Source organism: Pygoscelis adeliae, unplaced genomic scaffold (assembly GCF_000699105.1).
Source record: "Pygoscelis adeliae isolate BGI_AS28 unplaced genomic scaffold, ASM69910v1 Scaffold29, whole genome shotgun sequence".
NCBI lineage: Eukaryota > Metazoa > Chordata > Aves > Sphenisciformes > Spheniscidae > Pygoscelis > Pygoscelis adeliae.
In genome coordinates, this window is record NW_008825611.1 from 90,650 (window position 1) to 101,590 (window position 10,941).

Sequence of the window (10,941 nt, forward strand, 5' to 3'; positions counted from 1 at the left end):
AAGCATGACCAGCAGGTCGAGGGAGGTGATTCTGCCCCTCTACTCCGCTCTGGTGAGACCCCCCCTGGAGCACTGCGTCCAGCTCTGGGGCCCCCAACATAAGAAGAACATGGACCTGTTGGAGCGAGTCCAGAAGAGGGCCACAAAAATGGTCAGAGGGCTGGAGCACCTCTCCTATGAAGACAGGCTGAGAGAGTTGGGGTTGTTCAGCCTGGAGAAGAGAAGGCTCCGGGGAGACCTTATTGCAGCCTGTCAGTACCTGAAGGGGCCTACAGGAAAGGTGGAGAGGGAACTTTTACAAGGGCGTGTAGTGATAGGATAAGAGGCAATCGCTTTAAACTGAAAGAGGGTAGATTCAGATTAGATATAAGGAAGAAATTCTTCGCTATGAGGGTGGTGAGGCACTGGAACAGGTTGGCCAGACAAGTTGTGGATGCTTCACCCCTGGAAGTGTTCAAGGCCAGGTTGGACGGGGCTTTGAGCAACCTGGTCTAGTGCAAGGTGTCCCTGCCCATGGCAGGGGGGTTGGAACTAGATGTTCTTTAAGGTCCTTTCCAACTCAAACCATTCTATGAGTCCATGGTTCTATGACTTGAGAAAAGTAAAGCAAAAGCCTCATGTAATCCTTGCTGTAGCCAGCATGCTCAGGAGACTGTACCCTTTTCTACGACAAAGAAAATGAGCCATTCAGCCTTCATTCCCAGGAAAGGACCACAAAAACCGATTTATCTCCTCAGCGGTGCCTGGATGCTTTGGCCCTTCTGCAAGGATCGGGTCCCTGAATGCCACTAAGCAAATGTTTACTGAAAAAACAACAGCTATGGCTGTGGAAGGATATTTAGAAATTGTTTTGTTCCTAATGTTGCTGTAGAGAGAGGCGGATACATAGTAAATTGCTTCTTAGGATGCATATGACACTACAGGGAGCCGGGTATAATAAGGCAGTGTGATCATAAAGCCTCTCATCTCATCCTCATAAAGGAATTTGACCCTCTCTGGAATTTGTCATCGGGGATTATGGATGATTTATTTTTTTTTTAATGGTTGCAGCCAGTGGCGGTCTTTCAGTTGCAGTCAGAGCTGGGCGAAGCTTGTTTGGAGCTGCTCTCAGCCCAGCTCAAGGCAGGGGGAGACAAGGGTACATAACATCCTGCTTTTGCTCACTTTCCCCTTCCTCCAAAGAGTCTTACTTCCCTGTCAGACTGGTGGGAGGGGAGCCAAAGGACTTTCCAAGGCTCTGTAGCATCTTCATGAGGCCAGAAATAAGACCTCTATTATACCAAAAGGGAAATTGAGGCATCTGGTTCCCACTACTTACCGAGGTCAGACAGCAAGAGTCTGGCTGGACAATTACCATAGATTATATTTTACTACACTGCCACCTACACAGCTGCAGCCCATCCATCCGTGGTTGAGATTAGGTCAGCTGCTGGATCTCAGCTGACATGTAGCAGGTCCTGCCTCAAGGGTCACAACTTATTAAAATGTAATTGCATTGTAAAATGAAGGCATTGAACTATTGTCTGATCACCATCAAATCTCTGACCAGGATGGTAGAGAATGTTAATGACCTGATCCACAAACCCCAAGAACCAGAGAAAAGTTTATCTACAGACCTTACTCAAGGGCTATGTTTTGCTTTGCTGCAGGCTTTGCTGTAGGAGCAAGATCCTTACTCCTCTCCCAGCTGACATGTGGAGATACCAGCTGGGGGTGTAAGAGGTGGTGCAATCTACAGTACGTGAGTGAAGAAGGGCCAAGTGGAATTAGAGGAAAACTTCGTGCAAAACCAGGCTTGTCTTTGCTCTTTGCAGAGTGCAAAGTTATGGAGGTCGCTGGGCAGAGACTCAAACCAGGAGCACAGAAACGCTCCCAAATTAATTGACCCGACTAATACGCAGGATGGGGTAGGTCCAAATGCCATGCTATTGCAGCTATAACGCTTTCGGGAATTGAGCTAATCTCTCCCGCTATCAAGTGACATGAAGACACACCAGCCATGGTGGAAAATGGGGTGCAGGGATGAGTTTGTGCTTCATGTGGCACTGCACACGCCTGTTGGGGGTGGAGCACGCACAGACTCTAGTGCAGGAAACACTTGGAGGGCTGCGTAGGAGCTGTGACCAAGCTCTTTAATCAATGGATGACTGGAGAAAGTTCCTGGGAAAACTTTGCTTGGGAAACTACATTCCAAATGAAGACCATCCGCTTGGGAAAGCAGAAAGCCAGGTATGATGATATGTAGGTATGCAGCCCAAACCAGCTTAACTCTTCAGCACTGGAGGCAAAGCACTGCTAAAAATGAAGGCTGAGGAAGCTCTGAGGTGCTCAGAGGCAGGTCATCAATGGCTACACTAAAGAGGTGTTACATACCTGTTACATATGCCAGACACCACTTTTATTCAGACAATGAATTTGGATCATAGGAGGTGGTGGGACCAAGCCACACGCGGTCACCCAAGGAGGACACTTACAGAATTCGATGTCCCAGTCCATTTCACTTATAAGTTTGTTTTCAAAGTCCATCTCCTGACCTTCCTCCCCGCTGACCAACAAAGCCAGATGGTCAGGGACACATGACTGCTGTTTGGGCTCTGGACAGGCCTGTGCTTGCGTTTAAAGCTCTAGTGTGGAGCAATGATAAGCCCAAGCTATCCCACAGGTACCCAGTCAGCAGGCAGAAGAGGGAGAGAAACTGGGACGTGTCTTGAAATCTCCGCTCTCAGGCAGGACTCATGGTCAGGGAGTCTTTAATTCTGCAGGAAGGGTAACGTAGGCAGAGTAAGGAGAAAGCACAACCCAAGCACCAAGGAGCATCCAGACAACACAGCACAGGCAGGCAGGAGCAGAGATTAGCAAGTAAGGAAGGCAACACAGTAGGTTACAAGGTGCAACACAAAAGGACCTTGAGATGTCCACAACAACTTGTTGTGTCTAGTGCTGGGTTTAAATACCTCCCCATCTCCTTTGTGAGCCCTCAAGATCCTCCTCTGTGGGGCTGACCAGGAGAAAAGGCATTGTTGCTGGCTGCTGGGAGCGGTGCAGTAGCTGGTGACCTGCTGCAGAGCAAAATCAGCGACTGCTCGGTTGTGGGTCCTTCACAGGGTCCAGGCGATGGAGATACTGACCCAGAGTTCAGCTTATTTTCCATCATTGCTCCTTCTCCCCTTTCAGCTCAAACCCCTCTCCCAGCAACACCCCTGGTCTATCCAAAGCAGGGGAGAGCAGCTGAGTGATTTCACTCCGGAGCTGTTCGCTGGAATTGAGTCTGTGCCATCTGCTGTGGCATATGCTGTTCACATGACATGCCGACTGCATTGATGAGCAGACAAAATTGGATCTGCGGGTAGACAAGCTCCATTAATGAAACATCACCAGGATCTTTTGGATCCTGCAGAGCTGTGAACATGTCTGGCTCTGGGGAGACTTCAGAGGGGATGCCAAAAAAACATTTTGGGAGGGTTATCTGGACTGTGGCTCAGATCATGTCAAAGGAGGGGGATATTTAAGAGAGCAGACCAGAAATGCAGCACATCGCACACAGAGGTAATAGAAAGATGGTGTTAAGCTTAAAGTCTCACTTCGGAAATGACTGCAATTAGAATAGAGCTCCCATTAAAAGAAACACAATTCTGTTGTGTACACAGGCGGAGAAGAGTAAATACCCATTACTTTATCCACTTCATCTTTCTGTACGACTGTGGGCAATCAAAGGCTCCTGCTTGTTGGCAAATGAGCTCGTTTGCTGCATCTCATCCACCCTGCCTGCCCTGGTTGGGAGGCTGGAGCAGAGAGCTGCTCAAGCCTCCTCAAAATGAAGCCCCCTACCCAGCTCTGCAGCTCTGCCCCACCGTCCCTCCCTCTGGGCTGCATCTCACCTCCTGTCCCCCAGGTCCATCAAAGCCTTCCGTGTGCTCCCTGGCCCTTTTACAGGAAAAATCTCTGTGGCCACAACTGTTTCATCCTCTCCTTGCTGGAAGGAGTCAATTGCATGGAAGGTCTTGGATGCTGCAGCGTGGTGGGTTGTGGACGGGGCTGGTCGCGAGCTTAAGTGAGGTTGCAGACCTTCAGACCTGATGCACCAACCCTCTCTACCACACACTCCTGTGAGAACATAAGCGCACGCAATGTGAGCTCAGAAAGATTTCCTGGAACAACGGGAGGCAAAGGCAAGTTCAGGGATGGTGGGGGGAATAAAACCCATTGAAACCCATTGTCCCTGCAGGGTTCCCAGTTAACACAGAGAAGCTTGTCTCCCATACCATATGATAATGGAGAATGAGCAGCAAATTGACCCATTAACAGTGCATCCAGCTGGGTATGCTCTTTCTTAAAGCCTTCGTATTGATGTGTAGCGGAGAGGCCACTCTAGCACATGAAATGATGTTTGGTCAAATAGTTTATTATGCTGGAAAATGCAGATTTGGCTTGAGTGAAACTCTCAGTGAACTAATTTTCCAGTCATTTGGTCAAAAGCCACTTATAGGATTTTTTTTGGGGGGAGTTGCTTTTTAAAATTATTCTGCTGTAGAACAGTCACAGCAGTTCAATTTTAATAATTTTGTCACATGGAATACTTTGATTTTTCATTTTCCAGTGCTGCCCCATTTCAAAATTTAGCAAAATGCAGTGATCACTCTACAAGTAAAATGAGGAGGGGGAGGGAGAGCAACAAACTGAAACCTTTCCTTTGAGATAGATAGGAAAAAAATAATATCCTATTACTGTGCATCCAGAAATGATTTTTTTTTTCTCTGATTTGAAGGCAGGGTCAGGGGTAATGCTGAATTTTTAATTTTGTTCTATTCTTTGGGCTTTACTCTGGGTGGGCCCAAAATGCATTTAAACAAGTTATTGCTGCAATTCTTCCAATTAAAATGGAACAGCTTATTTCCCACAGCATAGAAAAGGCTGCAAATAGAATCACGAGGAATTAGGAGGAGCAGGAGCCTTTCTTATGAAAATGCATAGTTTTCCAGCCTGAAAGCTGATTGCTGATTTGCTTTGGGCATGGTTTTTTTTTTTTTCTTTTTCTTTTTGACTGATGCAGTGGCGTTTCACTCTGCAGGGAGAGTGCGATTCACCTGTGGGGCTCCTTAGGGGGATGCTCCATGGTCTGTGGCTGTGGCCTCTACCCTTCACGTACCCAAAACTGCCTCCATCCATGACAGAAAGGTGCCTGCTGCTGCCTGGTGACGGAGGCACATCCAGTCTTATGGTGAGATGTGAAAACGCCTTCTAAGCCATTGGTTTTGCTCGTCCAAATCCCTGTTATGATATTGGATATGTGCCTATCACACCATGCCCAACATGGTTTGACTAGAGAGACCGATGGGAGAAGGTGGGAGGAATGGGGGTGATGGAGGACATCGCCCAGCAGTGACCCCCTTTCCGGATCGGGGGGAGGTCCCCCTTGCTCTGCAGGGGACAGCAAGATGAGCATCACTGGGATTGGGTTTTACTGGGGAAAACCAGGTATTCACAAAACTCTGTCTCAGATCCCAAATACTGCTGGCCTCCTCCAGCCCTGGAAATGGGAAGACTGTGGGGCCACATCTGTCCTAGCAGAATAAGTAGGGGAAGCAGAAGGGGGGGCTGCTGCCTGCGCCGCTGAAGGCGATTAGGGAAGCAATGCGTCGTGGGAAGTGCCTGTCACTTTTCATTTGCAAACTCTTCTCTGCGGGGATTGCTTTCACACCATACACAAGAGCACCGGGGAGCATATTCCTCTTTCATTTTGGAGAGAAATTTAGATCATCAATATTGTTTGCTAAGGCTCTGTCCAGAGAGAGGAAAGAGCTTTGAAATGTTGGGCAGAGATCCTGCAGCGAAGTGAAACGGGGAGCATGTTCTACTGAGTTCAGAAGGGAAAAAAAATTGCCAAAGTGGAAAAAAAAAAAGGAGATTCAGACTCATGCATTAGTCTGAAGAACAGAACAGAGAGAAACTCTCTTACTCTGATTTTCTGTGCAGCCCAAAGCATCAGAGATGTCTCTGTCCCCTCCCTGTCATAGCAAAACAGCACAGCTCCCATGAGAATGGCCCTGCAGCCTCTGCTTGGGTTCACACAGGTTTCGTGGCACCTTGAGGATGATGTATGCTCATTACAGCATTAGTCTGGTGATGGCAAGGAGGTGAGGAACGTCTCTTTGCAGGGAACTGCAGTGAAGCCAGCCAACTCTTCTCACATCCGTCACCCTGCGAGACCCCCGTTTTCTTTCTCTAGGGCCACTCTTGGTGGATCCAGAGTCAGCAAGACCCTGAATAATGTGACCCTTGCAATGCCCCAGAAAAGAGGGTATGGCACCAGACCCACTGTGGAAAAGGAGAATAGGGTCTAATTTTTGTGGAAACACTGTCCTTACTTTTAACAATAAGGCAGGACCATAAATCGTGACTCAGGTTCAACTCCCTCATGAGTTTCCCCTCATGCCCTTGCCTGGCAGAGCAGCTTGTCCCCAACCTCAGGCTGGCATGGGGTGGCTGCCCACAGGGGAGGTCAGTAAGGGGCTTTGAGATGTGTTGGTCCCAAGGAGGACCAGGAGGTACAAAGCCTGCTGGAGCAAAAAGACCTGTGTGCTCATGGTGGTTGCCTGATAGTGAGCAATGTGTACTCATGCTGGTAGGAGAGAGGAGACAGTGGCCCCATCTCAGGGTGCAGGGCTCCCTTGCAGGACAAACTACATCTGGACTGGAATGAGGTACACGACTGTTATTTCAAGCTGGAGCCAGGAAGCAGGAGAGAAACGGCATGGGCGCATCCACACTCAGAAGACCTCTCCGCAAGACCTGCTCCCAGCTATCTCTGAGACACGGATGGACAAATACGCCACATTCCCTGGCATAGCGTACGGGTCTCATGCTCTGGAACAGAAGCTACAAGACCTCAATCTATCTGTAAGACTCTGGTCCATGCTAATACAGTAAACCTGTGGCAGAGCAGGGATTTAAACACAGATGTTCCCAAAACCTGACTAAGAAGAGAGGTGAAAATCCCCCTTTCACTTCATCCCCTATACGAGGCTGTTCTCTCCAGCTAGGTTTTCTCCTTTCCTAGCCTGTTATTGTTCAACAGTGAAAAACCGTTACCGCAGGCATTCATGCAGTGTTAATTTTGACGGATAGCTGCCTTCCAGCCTCAGGAAAAACAGCTGCTGAATGTGCGGGGTTGGTACCACCCTTCTGCCGCTCTGGGGCTGGGATGCGTTCGCTCCTCTATTCAAAGCAGGGAGGGTGCTTGGAAGAGGCTGCGCTTGTTTCCCTCTCACACATCTCCGGGAGGTGAGGACACCTCCCTGTGCCACCCCTGCTTTGGGCAGGCTTCAGGTGCAAGAGAAGAGGTGGATCATCCCTTTGGTCTTGCTTTTCCCACCGCGGTCCCCGCTGATCTTTATGTCCCCTGGGGCAGGGCCACCAAACTGTCAGAGAGGTAGAGGATGGGTGGAAATTTTCTTGGCAGAAAATGGGAAATCTCCTGCCCTGGGAGACCAGGGCACCACCCTCTCCATTTCACAAACAGGTAAGTAAGATGCCAAGGGGCCACAGACTGGATTGTCAAGAGGAATTGCATTGCTCAGCACCATTGGCAGCCTGCACTTGGCTTGGCCAAGGTTGCCCAAGAAAGCTGTTGGGTGTCTGGGACATCCTTAGGCAGATGCCCAGACACCTGATCATCCTTCCTGATGTGGAAGCTCTTTCCAGACGTGCTTTCAATGGCTGGAGACCACCTCCTCCACCACGGTTGTAATTAGTTGTGACAACTGCTTTCCCTGCAAGAATAAAATGAAGACGTGCAAGTGGCTCTGTGACCACAGCAGCACAGTTCTCTGCTGTCAAGGCCTGGAAAAGCACGATGCCTCCAGGCTCTGATGGCAGCAACAAAATAGTCCTCTTCCCTTAATACTGATTTTATTAGTGGTGGGTTTTTTTGGGAGGAGACAGCTCATTCAGACTGCTGCTCTTCACTGTCCTGGGATAGGTGAAATGAAGTTACGTTATCACAGTGAGAGCTGCACAAGAAAAAAACGAGCTCGGGTTTCGAAATGAAGAATTGCACAGAGGGTTTGAGGTTGGTTTTTTGGGAGGGTTTTTTTTTTTGCTAATTTTTTTGTTGTTGCTGGTTTTCTTTTTTCCTTCATGGAGCCACTCCACTGGAGAAAATACAGACCAGTTTTCCTCTATTAACCCTACACACACACACGCATCTCTTTTCCCCAGCTGGGAGAGAGGACGAATCTGAGAACGTGGGTGCTCCTTTTAGGGAGCCTATTAAAGCACTTACAGCTAATGGCTGGATGTGACATAAATAATGAGGCAGATTCATTAGCTGGAGGGGCAGGTAGGTGGTTCGATCTGGGATCCTGGCCCTTTCCCAGGCATATACACCCTGCAGGGAATGACACTGGAGAGAAAGGAAACCTTCCTCCAACACAGGGGTGGTTTTCACCCCCAGCCCTGTGCATGGTGTAGGAAGAGATGTTTTACCTCTCTAGTGCAGGAGAGGAAATGCATGCTAGAAATTTTGGGTAGCAGCCGGGTGAAATTAGGGCTCTGTTTAGCACCATCACTCACTGCTTCTCTCCCACTTACAATGGAAAAATTAAGAGGAACATGCCCGAGCTCCTGTGCACAAGTGGTTCATCATCTGAGTGGCCTTCATGAGGGACACCAATGCAGCTGAAGGCAATTCTTGATTCCTAACCCAAGGAGTCCCAACTCCAACTAGTCCCAGTGGCGGTTCCGATGCGTGGGAACAACCCTGCTGCATGTCAGAGGGCACAGGGGAGCTTGTGCTCTTTGGGGTCTTTCTCTCAGTGAGGACCCATGGAGATCTGCAGTTCGGCGGTGACTTCCAGCATTTTTGTGTCATCCAGTCTCAGGACATTTGGGGCTCTTGGGTCAAATGTCCAGCTGGATACCAGGTAAACTCCCAAGTCCTTTGTCTGCCTGGGGAAGGGTATATAGGGAGCAATACTGAACCCCCTTAGTGCACCACGACTGTGGGATTTGGAGTTGTGGCACTCACGAAGTCTACAGAGTCCCCATCTTCCCCAGAAGAATCCTCACACTAAACCATGTATCTGACAGACTTGCACAGAGCCAGGCATCTAATCTGTACGTTTATGTACCTCCAATATGCGTGTGTGCATTCATCGCTTAAATAAGAAGCCACCTGGGGCTGTAACTACCTGCCAGGCAGAGAAAACTGGCTATTTTTTTAATTTCCAAAGCAAAGGCCTGAAAGTTCCCAAGTCCACACAAAAGGTGGCAAAATCACAAGCAAGATCTCCAAGGACAATGGAAGTCTGTAATTCTGCTATTTTCTTTTCTCCTTGCGAAGGGCCAAATCAAGTGTCTAAACAGAGGGTACGTATGTGTGGGGAGGGAGAGGACAACCACCTTCTCTGTCTGCCCCAGCTCTCATCCTTCCCTTGCTAAACAACCCCATCTCCCCACTTTCTGCTCTCCTCTCCCCACCCTGCCTCTTCCCCCCTTTTTTGACATGAGTTGTGAGATTTGGCTCATTATGCAGCCTACAAAGTGGCAGCGGCCTGGACTCTGCAGCCATCAAAGCTGCTTAAAACATATCCCCTCTGCTCCTCCCTCGACACTGCCACAGGGCTGTATTGTCCATAAAGAAAGCAAACCGCCCAATATTGCTCCCTCACAACTCATTTTCGCAGTCCACAATAAGCTCCGTAATCCTCCCTTTGTGGACGGCAAAATGCTAATGTTACCAAATTGCATGGCCCTGCTCTGTCAGTACTGCAGGCTAAAAATCAAAGCTTGTTTGACATAAATGGCATCAACTGGCACCATTATAACCTCCACACTACAGAAACCAGCTGTAAAGCCTGTGTCAGAAGGAATATCTCTCCACGTATTATCAGCTGATTTAAATACTAATGAGCCAATAACCACATTTGAGTGGAATAATGGGCATAATAATAGAAGCCATAAAAAACAGAGGTACCTGCGATATTCTCAGAAATGTTTCCAGGCTCCTTTCCACTCAGGTATTAACCCTGTTAGTAGCTCTCACAGGAAGAAAGGGGGAAAAAGATGTCCAACAGTGCTCAGACACAGCTGCAGAAAGGCATTTAAAGGCACTGCATCTGGAAGGAGCTGTGGACAGGTTTATTCTGCTTTGTGGTCAGATGCAAGAAGCCTCCTGGTCTCACTCCATTTGTGGGTCGATGGCAAATATTTCCATGTTGGAGGGTTGTCTCCTGATTTGTAGGTCAGTGCAGACATTTAGAAGATGTTTTGAAGGAAGACGATGCATTGGAGAAAGACTGGGTGGTTGGGGGTCAGCAGTTCCCCTCTACTGTGCAAAGCCCAATAGCAAGCTCATGGACCAAGCCCCTGGTTTCCACGTCTTGGAACAGACGCTTGGACACTGCCCCAAATCTCTCCCATCAGGTCTCGGGGGGCTTGACTATGCAGAAGAGCTCAGGTGCCTAAGATTTGGAGGCTTTAATAAATACTCCTCCAGAGTCCAATGGAGCATGTTCATATTTATGAACCTCTGGATCAGTCCATGGCACGACATCAGCTCTCAGTGCTAGCTGGTGCTAATGACCACTTATCTGCCTTCAGGCTGCTACAGTTTCATCTTTATCCACTGTTGTTGTTATTATTATTATTATTACTATTATTATTATTACTATTTTAATTTTCCTTTTCAGACTTACGAAACTTGGCTGCAAGCAGGGGAGTGGAAATGAGAAAATCCACTCCTGGGTTACATCAGAGAGGCAGCACAGCACGAGAGTAGGAAATGAGAGCAGCAATAAAATGAATTATTAAAATAAATGCTCCCGTCCCTGAGTTCCTTGATCAATTATTGTTGCTATAGTAAGACTATAAGTTATTACAAAGGAAGAAGAGAATTAAAAAGTGAAACCAAGTGAGAGAGAGAAATTAATTTGAGAGGAATAT